The sequence below is a fragment of the Ochotona princeps genome, chromosome 27 (genome assembly GCF_030435755.1).
Source record: "Ochotona princeps isolate mOchPri1 chromosome 27, mOchPri1.hap1, whole genome shotgun sequence".
Classification (NCBI taxonomy): Eukaryota; Metazoa; Chordata; class Mammalia; order Lagomorpha; family Ochotonidae; genus Ochotona; species Ochotona princeps.
The window spans coordinates 9,277,130-9,298,981 of record NC_080858.1 but is presented as its reverse complement, the minus strand read 5'-3'; positions in this window follow the sequence as shown (position 1 = coordinate 9,298,981).

Sequence of the window (21,852 nt, the reverse complement as noted above, 5' to 3'; positions counted from 1 at the left end):
CCGGTGCCAGGGTGAGGAAGACGATGCATCGAAGGGCACTAAGGCGCGCGGACTCCCGAGATCCGGGTTCCAGTGCCTCCCGCCCACTACAAACGCCGGGGTTCCGCGTACCTGAAGGGAGAGGGCTGCGGCGGCAAGGGGCGGGCTGGCCATGGGGAGGCTGCGGGGGCGCTGGGCTGCGGGCGGCGGTGGCGGCAAGAAGCGCGCAGCTGAATGGGAGAACTGGCGACGCAGCCAAGCGCAGGTGCACGGTGTGGAGCCGCGCGCCAGGGTCGGGAGTAGGGAACGCCACAGCCCCTCCTGCATTCTGGGGAGGGGAGGAGCTTCCTACTGTCCAGTTCCCCCGGGATGGATGCAATCGCGCGGACCAAAGCCCAGGCCCCGGGGGTGGGTGTCGCGCTGGGGGCCGAGGTGCGAGCCGTGACAGAGTGCAGGCAGCTCACCAGCCTCTCTGCTATGCACTCAAGGGCGCCTCAGCAAAGAGGAAGAAAGTCATTCACATCCCCCACTGGCTCGAAATTAGGCTGACAAAAAGCAGTCTGTGCCTCGAAGCGCGAACATGGGGGGCAGGCTACTGCCGGCCACCGACCCCCAACAGGCCACCGGAAGTGGGAGAAGGCCAAGGGGGAGGGGTCAGATTTCTTTTTGGTCACTTCTTTGCACTATGGGCCCCAATCCAGTTCGGAGTAGAAGGAGGAAGACAGGCACAGCTTAATTATCTGCTCTGCTAGAGTGGCCAGAGGGGAGCGTTAACCAAAATTTTGAGTCTTCCTGGTTTCTAAATGAATGGGGAGTGTTGACTACGGCTGGCTTGGTCTCTGGTGAAGGAAGGACAGTTTGTTCTGCGTGCAAGCTGGCTTGGTTCTCATGACTTCATGGAGCCTTAGCAGCTCTCATCCATTCACAAAACAATTACCTTTACAGTTCCTTCTTAACCCTTTGCACAAGACACAGAAAAGAAACACTTTCTGCTGGGATCTCTGTCTCAAAGATGAGAGTGCCAAGGCAGGTCGAGTCTACAATGGAATGACAAGTGTCCCTAGAAACCTTAGTCTCTTTCTAAACAAGTCTGAATATTTGAAGTACAAGGGAAGTGAACCTTAGGGCACCAATTTGTAACCCCAGCCAAGCTTTCAGAAAAACCTTTAGCCAAAGAATCGTGATGCACTAATTTCCACTGGAAAAGCTGGTTTAAATGTCTATAGAAGACATTCGTTCAAAGCATCTTTTTGGTGTGTTTGGGGGGTGGTGTTACGGTATAGCAAGTTAAGCCACTGCCTAAGCCCCTGACATTGACATCCCCTATTCCATAACTCTGGCCTTCAGATAGCCAGGGCCGGACCTCACCAGGAGCCTGGCATTGCATCTGCATGTATGCCATGGGTGGCAGTAGCTTAGGTACTTGAGTCGTCATGCATTGTCTTTCCAGGCATTGGCAGGGGGAGCTGGAATGGCAGTGGAGCCTAATTTTCTGATTACTTTTTTTTTTTTTTAAGATTTTATTATTATTGGAAAGCCGGATATACAGAGAGGAGGAGAGACAGAGAGGAAGATCTTCCATCCGATGATTCACTCCCCAAGTGACCTCAAAGGCCAGTGCTGCGCCGATCCGAAGCCGGGAACCTGGAACCTCTTCCGGGTCTCCCACGCGGATGCAGGGTCCCAAGGCTTTGGGCCGTCCTCGACTGCTTTCCCAGGCCACAAGCAGGGAGCTGGATGGGAAGTGAAGCTGCCGGGATTAGAACCGGCGCCCATTTGGGATCCTGGGGCGTTCAAGGCGAGGACTTTAGCCGCTAAGCCACGGCGCCGGGCCCTTCTGATTACTTTTAATACTACCTGCAGTCCTCCCCCTTTCACTCAATGTGGCATACTGGTGTCAGGAAACAATTGCTACAGGAGCATCCATACCTTCCCTCCCAGTGAGAGGCCAGTGGAGTGAACAGGGCCAACCTTCTGCCTTGCAGTGTCTATCTGTTGACTGCTGTCCAATCACTCCACTGAACAAGGTTCTTACAGCCCCGCTTTGCTCAGTTAAACACCAGCCCTCTTGAAAGTTAATTTCATTTAACCACGGGAGGCAAGAAAATCCAGTGAAAGGATTTTGTGGGAACTAAGATAGTGGTGATAAATGCGGTGTGCTGACTTCCTTTTAGAGATCGGAGAAGGGTCTGGATGGAGATGAATTTTTGAGGAAGCTGTTTGTATCGAGTATGACGAACAAGATTGAAATGCAGAGGCTGTGGTTCAGTCCTTGACATCAGTGAGGGAGTTATCTGTCAGCCACACACATGACCAGGACTCAGAGCCAAGAATGACCAAAGGGAGATATCAGAGGACACAGAGACTCCTGAATTTGGGGATAAGGACACAACTCCACCCCAAATGAAACTCAACCAGTACAAGGGTCCCTAAAAGCTGTGACCCAACCTTGCACTTAGCTCAGGGTTTCTGGGCCTCCCTTAGGGACAGCTAGAGGGGACCTCAATGAATAGAGGGAATGGGGCCATTGGGTCAGGAAATTTGAAAGCTATCAACATCCAAATGGTCAATTCCAAGGGTATTGTTTCTGGGGAATTCCCCACCAGCGTAGGAAGTAACCACCTCTAGCCTGGAGCATCCTCAGGCTTACTGAAGCCCCCTGGACTAACCACAAAGACTCGCTGAAGAGCTCAGCATTGTTGACCAATCAAAGCAAGGTCACCACTAATCAATCAGGAACTTTGACAGGAGCTAAACTTGTCTGTTGCAGCCCCCCTGTCAATATAAGACTCTTCACCGGTTACTCCACTGCAGATTAAGTGACACCAAGCACTAGGATCCTTTTAAGAAGTTAGACGTGAACCTATGGATGTGTGAGGGGCTGTAGAACATATACAGGAGTTTTGTATGATGTAATGAAGGGCGCTCCCAGCTCTTCCCTGTGGATGGTTTAAGGGAATCTTCTCCACCCTATGCCAGGGAGACCATTAGTTCTAAAAACACTTGAGATAAAGTTCTGGAAGGAACTTTATCACAATTCCACATCTGGGAAGTCCTCCAGTATCCCAGAAGAGGGATGTGGAAGGTGAAAAGGGTAGGTTCACATTTATACAAACTCTAGTCCAAGTGCAGGCTGGGCTCTCAGTTCTTTACTGAGATGTCTGCCTCCTCTGTCAGGTACAGTCTCTTCATCATACCTGACTACCTCTCTTATTGCTACTTATTATTGCTACTTACTCACATCTGAATTTTTTTTCTTCCACACAGACCTCAGCTCCAGCTGTCTGTAGTAACAATCCCATTCAACAGTTGAAGTTGGCAAGGGTAGTGAGAGAATCAGGCTGGCATTAGCACTCTTTGGTTAGAATGAATATGGCAAGGGACAAGAATGAACAAAGTGCCAAGGAGGACTCTTTGAACTGGCAACTAACTTTTGAACTGACTTGCTAAGCACAATGAAACACCACTCCCACCTTTTAACAACGGTTATGGCAGAAGGAATAGTAGAGGGAAGAGAACATAGGAAAAGGAAGGGGAAACTCTTAGGGGAAGAGCTAACTAATGGATAACTATGGATAAAGAGGCTTGCTCTCTGGGCACAGGGTAAATATTTGTAGCCTGTTATATTGTAAACATTAGCAAAGTTCTGTAGCATATTAAATGGATGCTTGTGCACTGTGCCACATGCCTGTCCCTGTAATTTTGTTTGTGTGCGTCCTTCCACCAGAATGCTCTGTGACAGTGGGAATATTCTGTGTCTTTGCTGCTTGCCAGCAGGGTGTGGAGTGCTTAAAATACAGTTAGTGGGATGGAAGAAGTGAATTTCTGATCTTGTTTCGTCTTAATTAATTTATATTTAAATCTAAATAGCCACATGAGGCTGCAATCTTGGTAAGGTTACAGGCATTGAAGTTGCCAGGCTAAAGGGTTGGTATCTCGGCTCTATCACTTCTTAACTGCCATTGTGTGCAAGTTATTAACCTTTTCAGTTTCACATTTAAAATCAGAGGATGTAATAAGGCAGTGATGAGATTCAATATGAAAAATGGAGAAAGGACTCAGCAGGACTCAGCACTTAATAATCACTCATAAATGGTAGCTATTGCTTTACTTGTATTTTTAATTGTTTTCCATTCATATATAGCTTCTGAGTTAGGGCATGTTGATTATTATATAGCTGTATATGAGAAAAGCCTTAAAAAAAAATACCTCTGGTATTTCTAGTGTTGCAGGGTGCGAGCGAGATCACACCAGACAAGTCTAAGGTTTATTAAGGAGTCTTCATTAACCAAGTTTGGTGATAACAGGGTCCATTAGAAATAGCAAATCACAAGTCCATATGGCAATCCAATCAATCGTAACCCCAAGAGGAGCAAATGGTTTTAACCCTCAAGTCTATACATTAAGCTAAAGGCCTATGTCCCAGCTTCCCCAACAATATAAGTTATCCTAAGAGACATGCTACGAATAACCTGGACACACTTCCAAAGCTGCAGACATTCACCTTTCCCTGGCTTCTCTGCCCACATTCCATCACTGCTAGGCCTCTCTCCTGGAACTCCTGATAGTACACAAATTAGAAATACAAAGCATTCTAACATTACTATCTTCATTGTCCAACCCAAGCAATAAACAGAGGGTGAGGAATACAGACACACAGGGGCCATGCTCAGGGGATACCTGTCCTGGGACAGCCAAGAGCAACGGAAGGACACAACCAAGAGAGCAAGCCCCTCCTTATCATGAGCCTTTATAGGGGCCCATGAGGGGAGTGGTTCCACAGCAGTGCAATACCACCCCCTCAGGTGATAGGTGAGAGTCACAGGTGGGCAGGAGGGAACACCTAGATGGTGGTGGTAGGGTGACTTCCAAGCTCATGATCCTGGACTGCCGATCCAGGTAGATATTCTAGCACTGTAGGTACACAAAAATGCACTCAAGAGAGCACCCATCCTACCCCACCCACACATACTACAGTTCTGAGATTTCTGAATGTTAGTTAAATTTCCCAAGATGAAACAACTGGTATGTTTGACTACAAGGTGATCAGACCTACAGTTCTGACCAGTTCCAGTGCTTCCTGAGTCCCTGGAGTGAGGGACACTCCACATTTGATGACAGTAAAAATTGCAAGCACATGTGGTGCACCAGAGTTGGCACTGATGACCTCAACATGATCTCCCAATGCATACACCCTTCTGTGTAGCCTCATCATATGGTGGGGTTCGTATTCTCCATCACCCTTGAAACTTGCATGGGGCTTGTAAATGCTTTGATTAATGGTGTCGGCATAATTATTTTTATCATCTTTTATTGTAGAAAACGTTTGATTAGCAAGAAATTTGCGTACACTTTGGTGAAATAGAACGTACTATTTTAAGACATATCAATAGCATACACCAATCCACTAGAGAACCACCTTTCCATTTCCTTACCTCTTCTTTGTGTTGGGTGCCTACCAGCTCCTCGCTTCCTGTTCTTTAGCTAAGTCAGAATCCGTTGTGATGAGCTACAGTTGCCCTTCACTGTTGCTATAAACCTCAGAAACTCTCCTCATTACTGCAGAGAGGAATTGGGCAGTGCCATGTCTGCCATGGGTTCATCACTTGGACAAGAGAAGAACTTGCCATTTCCCGTGCCCCTCTCTGGCCTTGGTGATCCATGGATTAGTCAGGGCATGGGGCAGTCACGGGCTCTATGCCCAAAGGGCCATAGATGGTGCCTCTCACACTGTCTGCCTTCAGGCTATCCCAACGTATACCCAGACCTCCTGCTTCAGACGGAGCTCTGTCATGACCTCCTCCCTCCAAGACCTTCTGCTTGGTGGACTACGCAGTGTCTCGATGTAACGTCAGACTGATGCCTGACCACAGTGATCCATTGCTTGTACTCTAGGAGCTCTGAAAAGTTACCCAAGGAGTTGGAGTGAATGCAAGGGAAGTTTGACTTCTGTAAAGTGGGAGACAGGCAATAGTGGGAAGGTCGGGGCAAGGGGAGAGCAGAGGATTGGCAAGATGGCCCAACCCCAGGCGGTTCTAGCAGTGGAGGCTTGGGAAAGTACTTAAATACAGGTTTGCCAAAGGATAAAATTACAAGTTTCAAGATCTTAACTGGGGCAGAGAGCAAGCCACAAATAAATACCTATATGAAGTCAATTGTGGTAGACACAAAAGAACCAAAAGTAGACTTGAAATGCGGCTTTTTGTTCAGACTGTGTGTTGTGGATCCAGTGAAACCACTTACTAAACTGCTCTTATCTATTTATGTTATTTTCTCCCTAACTTCCAGACCTTTCTGGATACACAGTGACAAGTCACTGGGTCTTTCTCTGACTTCATTAGAAGGTTCTGTTGTAAGTTCTAACCGCGCTATCAGATAAATGATTATCTTGTTGCTGAACCTGGGGCAAGTCCTTTACTGTCTGTAATTTTCCTTTGAACACCTCTTGAGCCTTGAACACCTCTTGTGCCTTGGCTCCGGCCCTTGCAGAACCAAGAAGGAAATCTGTATGAAGCCTAGCGGGTTTTCAAACTGCTGAAAAGAACACGTCAGTTGTTCTAAAATAAGATTAAGCTGCAGTGGGGCTAACATCATGGCGCCACAAATTAAGCCATCTCCTGCAACTGCTGGCATCCTGGATCCATCCTGTAACTCACTCCTAGTGGCTGCAGTGAATAGGTTGAGCCAGGCCAAAACCAGGAGCTTAGAACTTCATCTGGGTCAACTGGGCCAACACAATGGCCCAATTGGCTGAGTCCTCACCTTACAAGCACTTAGGATCCTAAATGGGTGCCGGTTCAAGTCCTGGCTGCTCCACTTCCCTTCCTGCTCCCTACTTGTATTCTGGGAAAGCAGTAGAGGATGACCCAAAGCCTTGGGACCCTGCACCCATGTGGGAGTCCAGGAAGAGGCTCTTGTATCTTGACTCTAGATTAGCTCAGCTCCTGCCATGTGGCCACCTGGGGAGTGAACCAGCAAATGGAAGATCTTTTTCTCTGTATCTCCCTCTCTCTGTATATCTGCCTTTCCAATGAAAAAAATAAAATAAAATAAATATTAAAAAAAAAAAAAAAAGAAGAAGAACTCAGGGCCTGGCTACCCACTTGGGAGACCTGTATTGAGTTCTGGGCTCTTGGCTTCAGTCAAAACTCTTGGCCCAGCCCTAGCTCTTGTGAGCATTTGGGAAGGAAGGAGGATGAACCAGTGGGATGAATGTATTTATTTCTCTAGTTTTGTCTTTAAATACACTTTTGAAGTTGTTCCTCATAACATTCTCATAAGTAGGAAATATGCTGTTTTCTACCAGTTTAGGTGCCACAGAAAAAACACTGCTGTAAATTTTTTGTTTGTTATTGTTATTTATTTTGATTGGAACAGCAGATTTACAGAGAGAAGCCTTTGGGCCATCCTTCACTGTGTTCCCAGACCCCAAGGCCACAAGCAGGGAGCTGGATGAGAAGTGGATCAGCTGGGATACAAACCATATTGTGCCCAAATTGGATCCCAGCTTGTACAAGGCGAGGATTTTTCCACTGAGCCATTGTATAAGGCCCAGAAAAGGTTTAAGTTTCCACTTATTTCTTTGCTTTAAGACAGAATGACAGGAGAGGCAGATCTTTCACCTGCTGCTTCATTCCCCAGATGTCTGTCACAGCTGGGAGAGGACATGCCAAAGCCAGGAGCCAGCGACTCCACCCAAGTCCCCTCGTGGGTGTGCAAGGGAGCAAGTATTGAGCCATGCTCCACTTGCTCCACCAGCAAGAAACTGGGTTTGAAGTGGAGGCGCCAGAAGCCAAGCAGCCCCTCTGATGTGGAATGTAGACATCCCAGGGAGCAGCTTAACCCACTGTGACACAGTGCCCTCCCAAAATGATAGTTTTAAAAGTATGAACAGCTCAGTGAAATAAGTCAATCCCAAAAGAACAAATACTATATGTTCTCTCTGATATAAGGCAGCCTTCATGCAAATTGTAACATCAATAACCCTTTCTATACTACTTTTGTTGCATCCCATGTGTTTTGATTGTTTTGTTTTTATTTTCATTTCCTCCAAATATTTTGTTTTCTCTTGTCCAATTTAGCACTCGCTCATGGATCGCACAGTGGCATCATTTTACCCCAGAGGCTTTTGTGTTTTCTTTTTCATTACTTTACCCATGTGCTGGTTATTCAGTGGCACGTTTTTCGACTCCATGATGCTGTCAATTTTTTTGTTTAAACTTCATACCTGTTGTTGACTTTGTTTTGTGGCTTCCATTTAAGGGAATATGTAGTGATGGAATAACAGATTATTATATCCAGATGTGCAGATACAATCAGATTATTATATCCAGATGTGCAGATACAATACACTATGCATCTCTACTTCCAAATCAAAGATGCACTCCCAATGAAACTGTTGAATATATCTTAACAATGGGATGCTGGACTGTCTGGCATTGTCTGTACCAGCAATGTCAGGACACACTTAAATAACAGACTGATGGACTTATGACTGCTTATGAAGGACTATGATACTGTAATAATATGGGGAAAGTTAGGTGGGGGGTGGATATCTGAGGAAGGGGTAGGGAAATCCCAGGCCCTATGGAATTATACCATAAAATTCAAAATTTAAAAAGAAAAAAAGGACAATTTCATGGGGGGGGGGGGGGGAAGTATGAACAGTGTGTGTGTGTGTGTGTGTGTGTGTGTGTTTCTCTCTGAATGTGTCTAGATGTTTCATGCCAACTACTTTACTACTGAAGAAATGCTCTACTTGGTTATTCATTAGATCTGATCCAAGCATCCTGTGCTAGGTCTAAGTTTCAATTCATCATTATTGGACAACTCTGAGGACGAGGGGGCAGTAAAGGCTATGCCATGTTTCGATGTAGGCAGTTGTAGGGAACAGAAGATGAAGGAAATGAATGAGAAGTAATAGCAGATGGTAGGTAGGTAGAGCATCATTCAGGAGCTGCCATGCCTACAGCTTACTTTATGGGCAATGGAAAACCTTTTGGTGGCACAGGATTGCAGATGTGTCACTGTCCCAGCAACTTGCAGAATGGATCAGAGCAGGAAGAGGGACAAGAGGGCAGTCCTTGGAGCAACTGCAGCCTAGCCCAGAAAGGGGAAGCAGACAGTGAATGGCTGAAATACTCCATCTCCTGAGCTGAACCCAGAGCAGTAGGTGGCAGCTGGGGAGAGAGACCCATTTTCATTCTCAAATCCCCATGCAGTCCCTCCCTGCTCCCTGCTACCACCACGTTTTAAATATGTAAACATCAAGGGACCACTAATGGCTGGTTCCCTAGGATGGGTGACTGACGAAGCATCTGTTTGTTCTCAGCCCATGTTGCCCTTGAGCTCTGCCCTTGACCAATATGATTGATAGTTCTCTTGAAAGCCAGCTCTCCTGCAGGGTGATGCCCATGGCAGGGAGGCATGCTACGTGCCAGCCAGCATGCACTGTCTGGATCATAAGGAATACCCAATACTGTGCAAGATCTAACTATTGAATGAGACATTCAGCAGCATTCTCTCCACTTGAGTGAGGGAGGCCCAAGGATGAAATCTGAAAGCAAAGTAAGTGCAGAGGAAGAATAGATTGGAGTTGTACCTTATACACATTTTTTTCTGATAGAATATGTTGAATTGGTTTACTGATGTGTGGGGGCACGGCAAAGGAAAGTATACAACAGGAAAAAATAAATCACCCACTTATTTTCTTTATTTGTTCACTAAACAAACATGGGCAAGTGTTTCCATATTGGGCTGTTCGTGTTCTAGTTTCAGCTCTGTTCTGATTGAAGCTTCCTGCTGACACATATCCTGGTAGGCAGCAGGTGGTGACTCAAGTACGTGGGACCTTGGCACTCCTGTGGGAGACCCTGATGGAGTACTGGGCCTTTGGCTTCAGCCTGGCCCAGTCCTGACCGTTGCAGGTGTTGTGAGAATGAACTGGTAGATGGATGATCTTCCTCTGTGTATCTGTCTCTGTCACTTTGTCTTTCAAATAAAATGAAATCATGTTTTTAAGAAATTGTTTATCTGGTGCCTGGCATGGTAGCCTAGTGGCTAAAGTCCTCATTTGCACATGCTGGAATCCCATATAGGCACTGGTTTGTGTCTTGGCAGCCCCACTTCCCAACCAGCTCCCTGCTTGTGGCCTGGGAAAGCAGTGGAGGACAGCCCAATGCCTTGACACCCTGCAACCATGTGGGAGACACGGAAGAGGCTCTGGGCTCCTGGCTTTGGATCGGCTCAGCTCTGGATGTTGTAGCTACTTGGGGAATGAATCAGTGAATGGAAGTTCTTCCTCTCTCTCTCTCTTCCTTAGTATATCTGACTTTCCAATAAAAATATATAAATCTTTAAGAATTTTTTTTTTTGTATCTGAAATGATGGGCATTTGCTTCTAGTTAAATTTTATCACTCTGATGGCAATGAAATAACCACAGTCTAGTGAGGGTAGACAAAGTAGAGTATTCAAGATTTATGGAGACAGCCTAAATGGCAATGTTGTTATTTATCTTTTAAAAACCTGCCAAGGAGGGTGAGGGTTAGCATTGTGGCACAGTGCGTAAAGCTGCCTTGTGCAATGACAGCATTCCATAAGGACACCAGTTTGCGTACTGGCTGCTCCACTTCCCATGCAGCTCTCTGCTAATACACCCGGGAAAGCAGAGGAGGAGGGCCCATTTGTTGGGCCCTGCCACTCATGCAGGAGACCTGGAAGACGCTCCGGACTCCTGGCTCCAACCAGGCCTCCTAGAGAGTGAACCAGTGGATGGATGGTATCTGTCTTTCCCTCTCTCTGTATCTCTTTCAAGTAAAATAAATAAATCTTTAAAAAAAAAGTCTGCCAGTGATACCAAGTAAGTCATGCCTTTTTCCACCTCTCTTTAAGCTTAATCCCAATGAAATGAATGGGAGCCAAGACAGTAACAGCAAACTTCATTAGCATGCTTTGGAAGTTTGAAAGCTGACATGAAAAACTAACTTATTCCTTAAAATTGGAACTGATTTTGCCCAAAGAAAATACTGATGAGAAACCAAATTCCCTTAGAGAATCCCAGAAAAAATCTCAGAACAAAGGTACTGGGCACTGTATTTTCAAAATTTGGAGCGTAAATAGCCATTTTTGATCAAAATCTTCAAAGCTGCTCATCGAATGGCGCTAACATTCGGAAGAACAGGAAGAGCTATATTGTTGTGTCAGCACATTTAAACCCATTTTGAAAACTTTGCCCTATCTGCACATGAGTGAATGGATCCCCTTGTGCTTCCCGGCCTTTTTAAGGACAGACATGTGTTGCTTAGGAAAGGCGTGTGCTGAGAAATGCAACCCATCATTACTCAGCTTTGTAGTCACGCTGACTTCCAGTTATCCTTTTGGAGAACAGTGATGAGGCAGGTCACTGTCTCCATGAGATACGCAAGGCCACTGCCAACATCACGTGCAGGCTGCCTCAATCAACTTTCAAAAGAGATAGGTAGAGCCAAAAAAAAAAAAACCAAAACAAAACAAAAAAACAACAACAAAAAAGGCAAAGACAGAATTCTGATTCACTGGTTCACTCCCCAGATGCCCAAGAAGGCTAGACTGGGCAGACTGAAATCCAAGTCTGGAAGTTCGTTCCATGTTTCCTACAGGAGCAGCAGGGACCCAGACACATGAGCCATCACCCGCTGCCCTCGAAGGGTATGCGTTATCAGAACGCTGGAATCAGGAACACAGCTGTGACTCAGACTCAGGCACTCTGATACGGGATGTATGCATGTTCCCTGGCAGCTTCACAGCCAGGTCAAACACCCCGCCAGTCACACAGTCACCTGTTGTTTTTCTATAAGTAAGAACAACAATGGAAAAAATACATCATAGGTGTGGGCATGATGGCACAACAGGCTAAGCTGCTATTAGAACATTGACATTGGGCCCTCATATCAGTGTTATTTCTAGTCCAAATTGATCCACTTCCAATCTGTCTTCCTGCTAATACACTGAGAAGGCAATGGAAAAGGCCCAAGTGTTGGGGCCCTTGCCAAATGTGTGGGAAGCCAGAATGGAACTCCTGGTGCAGGCCCCATTTGGGGAATGAATTAGAGAATACAAGATATCTCTCCTCTCTCTCCCCCTCTGTCTTGGTCTCTCTATTGCCCTGGCTTTCAAATAAAACAAACAGATAGACAAAGAGTAAAATATAAGTGTGATACAAGGGTGGACATTTGGCCTCGTTGGCATCCCATATTGGAGCATTGAGGTCCTATTCCTGCCTTCGGCTACTGACTCCAGCCTCAAAGTGGCTGGGTTCCTGCTACCCATGTGAAAGACATGGAATAAATTCCTGCTTCCTGGCCCAGCTCCAACTATTGCAGCAAATTTGGGGAGTCAGTTAGCAAAATGAATCCTTTCTCTCAGATAAATAATTTTTTTAAAGTACAGGAAATACATATACCAATAATATAGTTGACAGTTACTTGTGAAAACCATGTGCTAAGACATAAATGTATCTTCATGTGCTGACATTACAGTGGGTGTGTCACATCAGCATCACCAGATTCTTTTTAGATCTGTTCATTTTTATTTTTATTTGAAAGGCAGATTTCACAGAGAGAAAGAGAGAGAGAGAGAGAGAGAGAGAGAGAGGTTTTCCATCCTCTGGTTCACATCCCCAAATAGCTGCAATGGCCAGAGCTGAGCCAATCCAAAGCCAGGGACCAAGAGCCTCTTTCCAAGTCTCCCACATGACGTAGGGCCCAAATATTTGGGCCATCTTCCACTGCCCTCCCAGGTCAGCAGCAGGGAGCTAGGTTGGAAGTGGAGCAGCCAGGACACAGGCTGATGCCCACATGGGATGCCAGCATCGCGGGTGGAGGACCTGCTTTGCCCACTGCACCAGCCCCATCCCTTGCTTCCACAATAGGTACATTTTGGTGAATTTTTTTTAAAATGCAATGATTTGGAAATAATATACAGGAATAAATCCTTGATCTTTTTTTTTTTTTTTGAAAATACTCATTTATTTGAAAGGCAGTTAGAGAGAGAGTGAGAGAGAGCACTTTCTTGCGCTGGTTCCTACTGCAAATAACAGCAACTGCCAGAATTGGGCCAGGCCAAAGCCAGGAGAACAATACTCAGTCAGCGCCTCCCCTGTTTGTGGTCAAGGCCAAAATCCTTGAGCCAACACACCTGGAGCTTCTTAGGGTGTACATTAGCAGGAATGGGAGTTGGGAGCAGAGCTGGGACTCGAACCTACGCACTCACATATCAAATGTGAGTCTTCCAAGCTATGTTAAGTTGGCAGTGCCAAATTCCCATGGTTATACACACATATATTTCTAAATATGCATGAAAACGCTTGGCAAACTATAGGCTTAGGGAAGCATAATGGTTTATGTTATAAACAAAATAAAAAAGAAATAAGTGAATTTTGAGGAGCTTTTCCAAACGTGCACCGCTTAATGGGCTGGGGCAGAACTGATCACAGGGAGCTTAGAAGTTCTGTATCTTGAAATATTTAAATAGAATGGAACTGAAGCTAGAAAAATAAACCCAGAATAACAATCCTTCTTTGGAAGAAGTAAAAGCCCCAAATGACCTAACAAGTTTTTTTTTTTTTTCTTTTAAAATCCTAGGATTCAATGAGCACTGCCTCTAAGTGCCTCTTTTGTTGGGTTTGTTTGTCAGCGTATGCATTCATTAGTTTGCTTAAATAAACGGCATTGTTTGCCACAAAGGAAAACATGTTCAACAGTATTGGAATTGCTTAACCTTCTCAGACACATGACTTTGTTCTATATTCTAAGTTGGTTCCGGGACATTTCCTTTTGCCTACTGCCAAAATCCAAAAACAATTCTGTTGGGACAGATGGCCTGGCTGGGTTTGTTCACTATGACTTTTCGTAATACCCAGGTTGAGTTGCTATATCTGTAACATCTCTTTGTGCAGATTTTCTTAGAATCATTTGCAATGTGCTTATTACTTACAGTCTATTTAGAGTCAACATATGGCCTTACCTAGGACATTCTGAAAGACCATCATCCTGAAAATAACTATGATAAGAAACAAGTTTAAAAATAGGCATTCAACATCAGTACCATTCTCTGCATTTTCTGGAAGGTTCTGGATATTTATGGGAGTCAATTAAAGCTTTGACTCCAAAGAAATACAGATGTGGAAAAATATATGCAGTATTCAAAATTACAGAAATATTTTTTTAAAAAGAATCACTTAGTCTGGATCCTGGAAGTTCTAGAAAAATACATGTAACTTAACAAAAGTCAAATCTGTAAAGTACCAATGATGACACAAGGGTTACAGAGTGGAGAAAGGGTAGAGAAGGATTGCTACCAGAATCATGTCATTTTCTGTCTCCAGAACATTCCCATTGCCCCCCGCGCCACCCCATCATCAAACACAGTCCCTCTTTTGGAAAATGCTGGGGAGTGAGCCGTATGATGAGCAGTAAGGAGGTTATGGGGAGTATAGTCAAAGGAAGTGGGAGTACTCATTGTAGGGAATGGCAGATCCTCCACTTGGGTGAGAGGAATACACACACACACACACACACACACACAGCAGCTGGACAGAAGTGACTGGAAGGCCTCATGCAGCAAAGCCAGAAGACAACAGAGAAATCCTGGATTGTGAGTGAGAGCCTGGTGGTGAAACAGTACTTTAGGAGAATCAAGCTTGCAACCCATCGGGAGACTTCAAACAATAAGGAATAAGAGCATAAACCAGAACAATGGTGAGGAGTGACAGAAACAGAGCAGGTGGGGCACCCAGGACATGGGACTGACTGAATATAATGGATGGTTACAACCAGCTGGGGCTGGGGAAGAGTCAGCCGGGCCTTTGGGGAGTGAAAGGGAATCAAAGATTTTTCTAGGGCTGTATTCATTCTCTTCTCCCCTCCCTCCCCTTCCCTTCCTTTCCCCCTCTCTGTCTTTCAAATATTTATATTTTGGAAAGGAATAGAATAGAGGCTCCAGTGCTTTTCCCACACGAGTATTTGGAGGTTATCACTCAGTGTGAAGTAGTTTGCATGCCATTTAAGAAATACACAGGGTCTGGCACAGTAACCTGGTGGCTAAAGTCCTTACATTGCATATGCTGGGATCCCATATGGGTGCTGGTTCATGTCCTGGCAGCCCTGCTTCCCACTGAGCTCCCTGCTTGTGGCCTGGGAAAGTGGAAGAGGATGGCACAAAGCCTTTGGACCCTGCACTCACATGGGGGACCCGGAAGGGGTTCCTGGCTCCTGGCTTCGGATCGGCTTAGCTCCAGCTTTTGTAGTCGCTTGGAGAGTGAACCAGTGGATGTAGGATCTTTGTCTCCTCTCTGCCTTCTATGTATCTGCCTTCTCAACAAAAAGTAAAGCTTTAAAGAATAATAAGTACAAAAAAACAAAAAGGAAAATATACAGCTGCACTGTCTCATTTGGGCAAGGAAGTTCTTCCTCAAGCCTGAAATTTTTTTTTCCTACAGACACCATCTCCGTCCTTGTCAGTACCACAGGCCTTCAGCACCACTTTAAGGAACCACCAAGTCCCTGGGTGATGCATTCAGTGTCCCATGGACACTCTGCCCTTTACCTTCCAAGTTCAAAGGCACACTTTTTATTTCAGCCTCTTGAACTAACATCTAGTACTAAACTCACACAAGCTGGTATCCCTACCAGCTGAAATACAATGAAAGGGACAGCCCTCTTTTCAGCAGGGGTGGAACGCAGGCAATGACCCTCCCAGCTCATCACAGTTCCATGCTTGGCCTCAGGCCAGAGTTCACCCAAAAGAGGTCTCCATGTTGTCTTTGTCAGTCACGCAAGAAACAATTGTTGGAGCTGAAACAACAACAGATGCTCCTTCTTGTACATTTCTGAGGAGCCAGAGCTCAGAACTCCTCTAATCCTATGTCTGACCCTTAAGACCTCTGAAAGCAGGTCACCATCTCGATTCAGAAGACACAAAATCATTTCTTGGCCCAGCACAGTAGGTGCTGAACTTCAATGGCTAAAGTCCCTCGCCTTGCACGTACCGTGATCCCATATGGGTGCTGGATCTAATCCCAGTGGTCCTGCTTCCCATCCAGCTCCCTGCTTGTGGCCTGGAAAAGCAGTATAGGACGGCCCAAGGCCTTGGGACCCTGCACCAGCGTGGGAGACCCAGAAGAGGCTCAGGGCTCCTGACTTCGGATTGGCTCAGCTCTGGCCATTGCAGTCACTTGGGGAGTGAGTCAGCGGATGGAAGATATTCCTCTCTGTCTCTCCTACTTTCTGTATACCTGATTTCCCAATAAAAATAAATAAATCTTGGAAAAAAAAATTCTCACACCAAAAGTTAGACACAATAAAATTAGTCAAACATTCATACCTATTACCCAAAAAAGAGGTGCTAAAAAATGAATCTGTTCTTCTTAAACAAGGAACTATTTTTAAATAAAATTAGCTGAATTTTTAAATTTAATCTTCTAATTTTAATTAGATGATGAGGTCTAATCACAAAGAATCACTTTTCAGTGTGCCTTCAGATGAGTATAATGGAATGTCTTCTGTTTTAAAATTATTTTCCATTTCTGGACCATTTTCCTATGTTTGAGAAGCATGGTCATCTCCTCTTTTAAGGTGTTTTCTTGCCCATTAGTCACAAGAAATTGCCAAATTGCTTCTCCCACAAAAAAAGCCATGGTGCACATAGCAACAGGAAATATTTATATGATATTCTACACTGTACTAATAAGGTAATAAAATTACTAATCTACTTTAAGAGTATAAGTACTGGGGCCGAGCATGGTAGCCTAGTGACTAAATTCCTTGCCTTGCAAGTGCCAGGATCCCATAAGGGCACCGATTCGAGTCACGGCTGCTCCACTTACCATCTAGCTCCCTGCTTGTGGCCTGGGAAAGCAGTCAAGGACGGCCCTGGAGCCTTGGGACCCTGTGCCCGCATGGGAGACCCAGAGGAAGTTCCTGGCTCCTGGCTTTGGATCGGCTCAGCTCTGGCCATTGCGGCCTCTCGGGGTAAATCAACGGTTGGAAGAAAAAAAAAAGTATACATACTGCTTCCAGAGGTAATAAAACTTAGGATTCTGGGTTTGAGAGACCTCATTGTAAGCAGAGGTGAAAGCAGTCCTCCAACCCTGGTGTTACAAAGAGATTGACTCTAAAAAAAAGAGAGAGAGATTGACTCTGCTTTCATTATGCATTCACCACTCACGGTGTGAGCTACACGCTAGGTTTTAGGATGAGTATGTGTGCAAGTATTTACAAAGCGATGTTGAAGAACCAGGACTTTCTAAATCTGGCTGATTCATACGAGCACCCAATCCCAGTGCCCTTAGTGGGACTACGGCGACGAGCTTGCCCACGCTGCAGCAGCTCAGGGAGAACCCATTTATCCTCAGTTATGCTAAATGCTTACGGCATTTGGACATCTGTTGAGTGGATAAAGTTACAGCAGAAAAGCTGCCCGTCCTCACAAATGGCCAGTTGCCTCCAGAACTCAAAAACAATGATGGGTCAGGCAGCTGATCTACCAAGTCAGACATTGGAATCCCACATCGAAGTACTGGAGTTCAATAACCAGCCCAACTGCTGATTCTAGAATTCTGCTAACAGGGAAGTAAGACATTCCTGCTACCAAGCTGGGTGACCTGGATTGGATTCCAGGCTCTCATTTCAGTCCAGCCCTGTCCCTGCAATTTGGGGCATTTAGGGAATGAAGCGGTGATGTCTCCGTCTCTCTCTTTCTCTCTCTGGCTGTCAAATAAATAGATAAGAATTTTTAAGTTATGGTAGTCGTGTCCTATAGAAAGCAGAGGGTGATATCTGGGCAGATGATGAGGTCTATCATGAAACTCTCCAGAGTTTCCCTTGTTTGGAAGCCTGAACTGTCCCTCAGGTCTCCCTGGGGTGGCGTCTGTCCCTGAAAGGCAGGGCGCTGACCAAGCCCAGAAGCAAACAGAGAGAACTCTTCTTTCCCCTCTTTCCATTCCAGCTGAGAAGCTGCCAACCTGAAACCCCCAAAGACTAAAACAACCCAGACACCAGAGACTGTCACAATCAGTCCTTCCCTCAAGCACAGAAAGAATTCACCCACAAGACCAGCTCTCTCGGATTATTACTGTAACTTGGCAGAAAAAACCCGAGTTCTGGTATGGCAATGGGTGCCAGTGGAATCAGGCAGAAAAAAACCCCAGTATATACTGGGTTGGCCAAGTCCAGGTGCCAGGTGGTCTCCTAGCCCAAAACCAGGTTGCCTGAATAGCCAGAAGTAACACAGTATGTTATAGAGCTTGCTCCTAGGGAAGGTATTCATGTTCATAAAGTAGTGGGGATATTCAAGGAGGGGTTCTGCATATCCACACGGGGCAGGCATGAATGGCCAGTAAGTCATGTGCATTCTATGTTCATTTGGCAGTAGAAGCTCAGCATCACAGCAAGGGGCACAAGAGCTTTCTGTATCAGAAAGGTGCAGGTTAGGATGAGGCTGCTACGTGAAGACAGAAGCCTTAACCTACCTTGGGCCAGATCTGGGCCTGAGGTTTCTTATAAAGCACAGTTCATTAAGGGAATATGTCTTTATTCAGTCACACAGGAGTTGTGTCAACTTCCAAGGGCATCAGGTTGATTTTAGCCAGGATTAGGAAGGGCAGCATCCCAGCCCTTCACTTCCCTTGAAACTTGTAGATATTAAAAATAAGGAACAAACTCTAAATAGGAAAACCCAATACTTAAAATAATAAGTAGCTTGGTTTTAATACTTAGCACATAACCTGTTTTCAACTTGCTTCCCTAAGGCTTTCCACCTATTTCCAATCATTAAAAACTCATTCCCGTTTCCAAGGAGCTTTAAGAAAGAGAAATTCTACCGTACAAATGGAAAGTTTTAAAATTCTTTCATCCACTGAAGCGCTAAACAACAAAGGAAGTTACATATAGCTAAAATTCACCAGACATAAAAACTGGCTAAAATTACATTCCCTGCCAGCCTTTTTTTCCCCCTCCTCACCTCTATAGCCTCTGAGTTAGCTTATCTAGCTGTAGCCCTGAGGCTGCTTGAGGGGCCAGGCTGAGGTGTGGAATGTAGCCGCCACGCCCCTTGCCATGCCTGCAGGCCCTCCAACCCTTCCCTCTTTTGGCACTCAAGGGACCATTACTGACAACGTTGTCCTTGGTATCCACACGCTTCAGAATTGTATTGGCTCTCCCTCTTAATTCATTGATCATTACATGTGCTTGCCATTATACTATTTGGTGTGCATGGTATTTCCCATCCTGTCTGCGTCCATCTTAAAATAATATGGGACTTCCAGAAGTTCGTGGAAAAACTAAATCAAACATTTATTCTGGCGCCAACATTTTTGAAATTCATACAGTTCTGTTTTCATGGAATGAGTTTTCATGAACTTCCCAAAGATGCCTCGGATACATAGATTTCACAATTTTTAACAATCCAAAGTTTTAATTCTATTTTTCACCTTTTTTTTTTTTTTTCAGAAAGAATTGCTCTGGCATTCCTTACATGAGCCTAGAATACAGTCATTTCTTTACCGATCTTAGGAAACCTCAGAAAAATGAAATGAGACCACCCAAAGATAGGCTTTTAGTTTTCCGTGTTATAAAAATACCTTGTAATAACCAGCAGGGGGTTGGGCTCCTGTTAAAATACCCATGAACACACAGAGATGTATATTGAGCCTCACAGCTCTACATACCAAGGAAAACAGGAGAAAAAGCAAGTCCATTTATTCTCATAAGTTCCCTTTTGCTCAGGAAAGTGTATTTTTCTGCTAAAATTAAACAGACCCGAACAAGCCAAAAAAAAAAAAAAGCCATCTAAATTTAGGCGAGAGGTTGCTAAATATTTTACTGGGCACTATACCTTTGCATAACCTCTTTAAAAATACATATATAAAGCGCAAAGTTTCCACCCTGCTCGAGTGTCCTGGAAATTTATGTTGGGTGAGCAACGTGCCATTTACGGATTATTTCTTATTTAAAAAAAAAAAATGGGGGACAGGATTGAGAACCACACAGGGTCTCCTTGTGCTGGTACGTGCTTTTATATAAGTCTCCAAAAAGCTATGGAAACCTCTTCAGTCCGAGAGGCGTTCCGTCGGCACAGCTTGCCTGTTCATTCATTCCCTTTGACAAAGAATCGCTCTTTGAAGGGTGAGACGCCAGGGAAAACACAACACTTAACCCTGGGCGTCTCTACACTTAAAAACATTCACAGCGGGCAGCCCGTTCATCATCCCAGATCAGCACCCAGATGCGAGGTAGAGGCTGGGGGAGGGGCACACAGGGTTTAATACGTGAATGCCCACAGGCTTAGATGATGTGTATCTCTTAGAAGCTGTAATTTGCACAAGACTAAAAATAAGACGAACCTTCTGAAGAGGGGAGTCCCCCCACCCCCGGGTTCTCCATCCAGTAGGCAGCCCCGTGTGCAAGCTCGGGGCTCCAACGCATCTTAGGAATTGAGGACCACTTCTCTTCCCGTTCCCAGCTAGGCACGGACCCAGCCGGGACTTACTGCAGGTCCGGACACACCGCGCTTGGCAAAGATGCAGCAAATACTTGCCAGAAAACAAAAACAAAAACGCGGGCCTCCTTTTGTCCCCAAACCCCCTCCCCGCAAACCCAGTCTACCAACAGTGTGCATTTCTGGAGAAAATCACTGGATCGGGTTCAAATACATTTCTCACTCTTGTAAATGGCACATCAAATCCGGTTACCTTCATTGTATCCTTGGCCGCGAAGGGTGCAGTAGGAGCTGAGCTGAGTGAAGAGCCTGGCCCCGGGGTGTCTTGGTCCCTAGTGGTGTGGTCCGGAGTGCGGCTGCGGAGCGCGGGCGGCGACAGGGCTGGCAGCGGCCACACGTGGCAGGCGGGACCGCGGGACGTCTCTAGTGCGAGGAGGCCGGCAGCCTGCAGATTGCACCAGCATGCGGCCTAAAGCTGCGCGCCCCCAGACTACCGAGCCTCTCCCGGCACCAGCTCCGAGGTGGAGGGGAGGGGGTGGGCGAGCCAGAGCTCCTGCGAGTGCATCCCCGTGGGGGTGGGGCATGCTTAGGAGGAGGACAGAACGTGGCATAGGCCAAATAACACCGCAGCTCCCTTCTTTACTGGCCGCCTGCCTGGGACGCCCTCCCACCACGCTCTCCTCTCCTCGTTCCCTGGGCTTTGCAGCCTGCTGAGTTGACCCTCAGCAGCCCGAAGGAAACAGAGTCCTTTTTTTTTTTTTAACCTATCTCTTTTGCCCTCATTGCTTCCTCTAGTCCCCTTTTCAAATATAATCATTTTTCCCCCCAAGTTTCCTTAGTACCTGGAAAGAAATAGGAATCTTTTGATTTGTGCATACACTATTCTTCTCTTGGAGGTCACCCTGTGGGCCAGCTTATCTCTACTGACTTCCTGCTCCCCTCTCCCCTCCTCTCTATCAAAGTTTGGAAAGGGGCCCCATCCCAGGCCAGCCCCCGGGTCAGGCTCCGAGACAGCTGGGCAGTGGCGGAGGGGGCTCCTGCTTGACCCCAGCCCGCTCCCTGTCGCTCTGGCAGCCTTTTCTGTTTGGAAACCACAACTGAAGCTTTGCAGCGAAGCCATCGCTGACTCCTCCAACAGAGAGCCCTTTGTCCCAGCCCGGGGATTTTCTGTGTCCTTCATTAAAATCACTTTTCTCCATTCTGTCTTCATTATTTCCAAGCGCGATGTTCCTCCCTGGAGGATGAGGTTGGGGGGGGGTGGCAGTTTTTGGTTCTTCTTCATCTCCCGGAACCCAGTGACCTCTTTGGAAGCGGCAAATGTGTGAGTGCTTCACAGCCATTGGCTCAGCCTGAGTGAGGGCTTGAATTATCCCCCTGATGAATGGACTGGGTTATTTCTA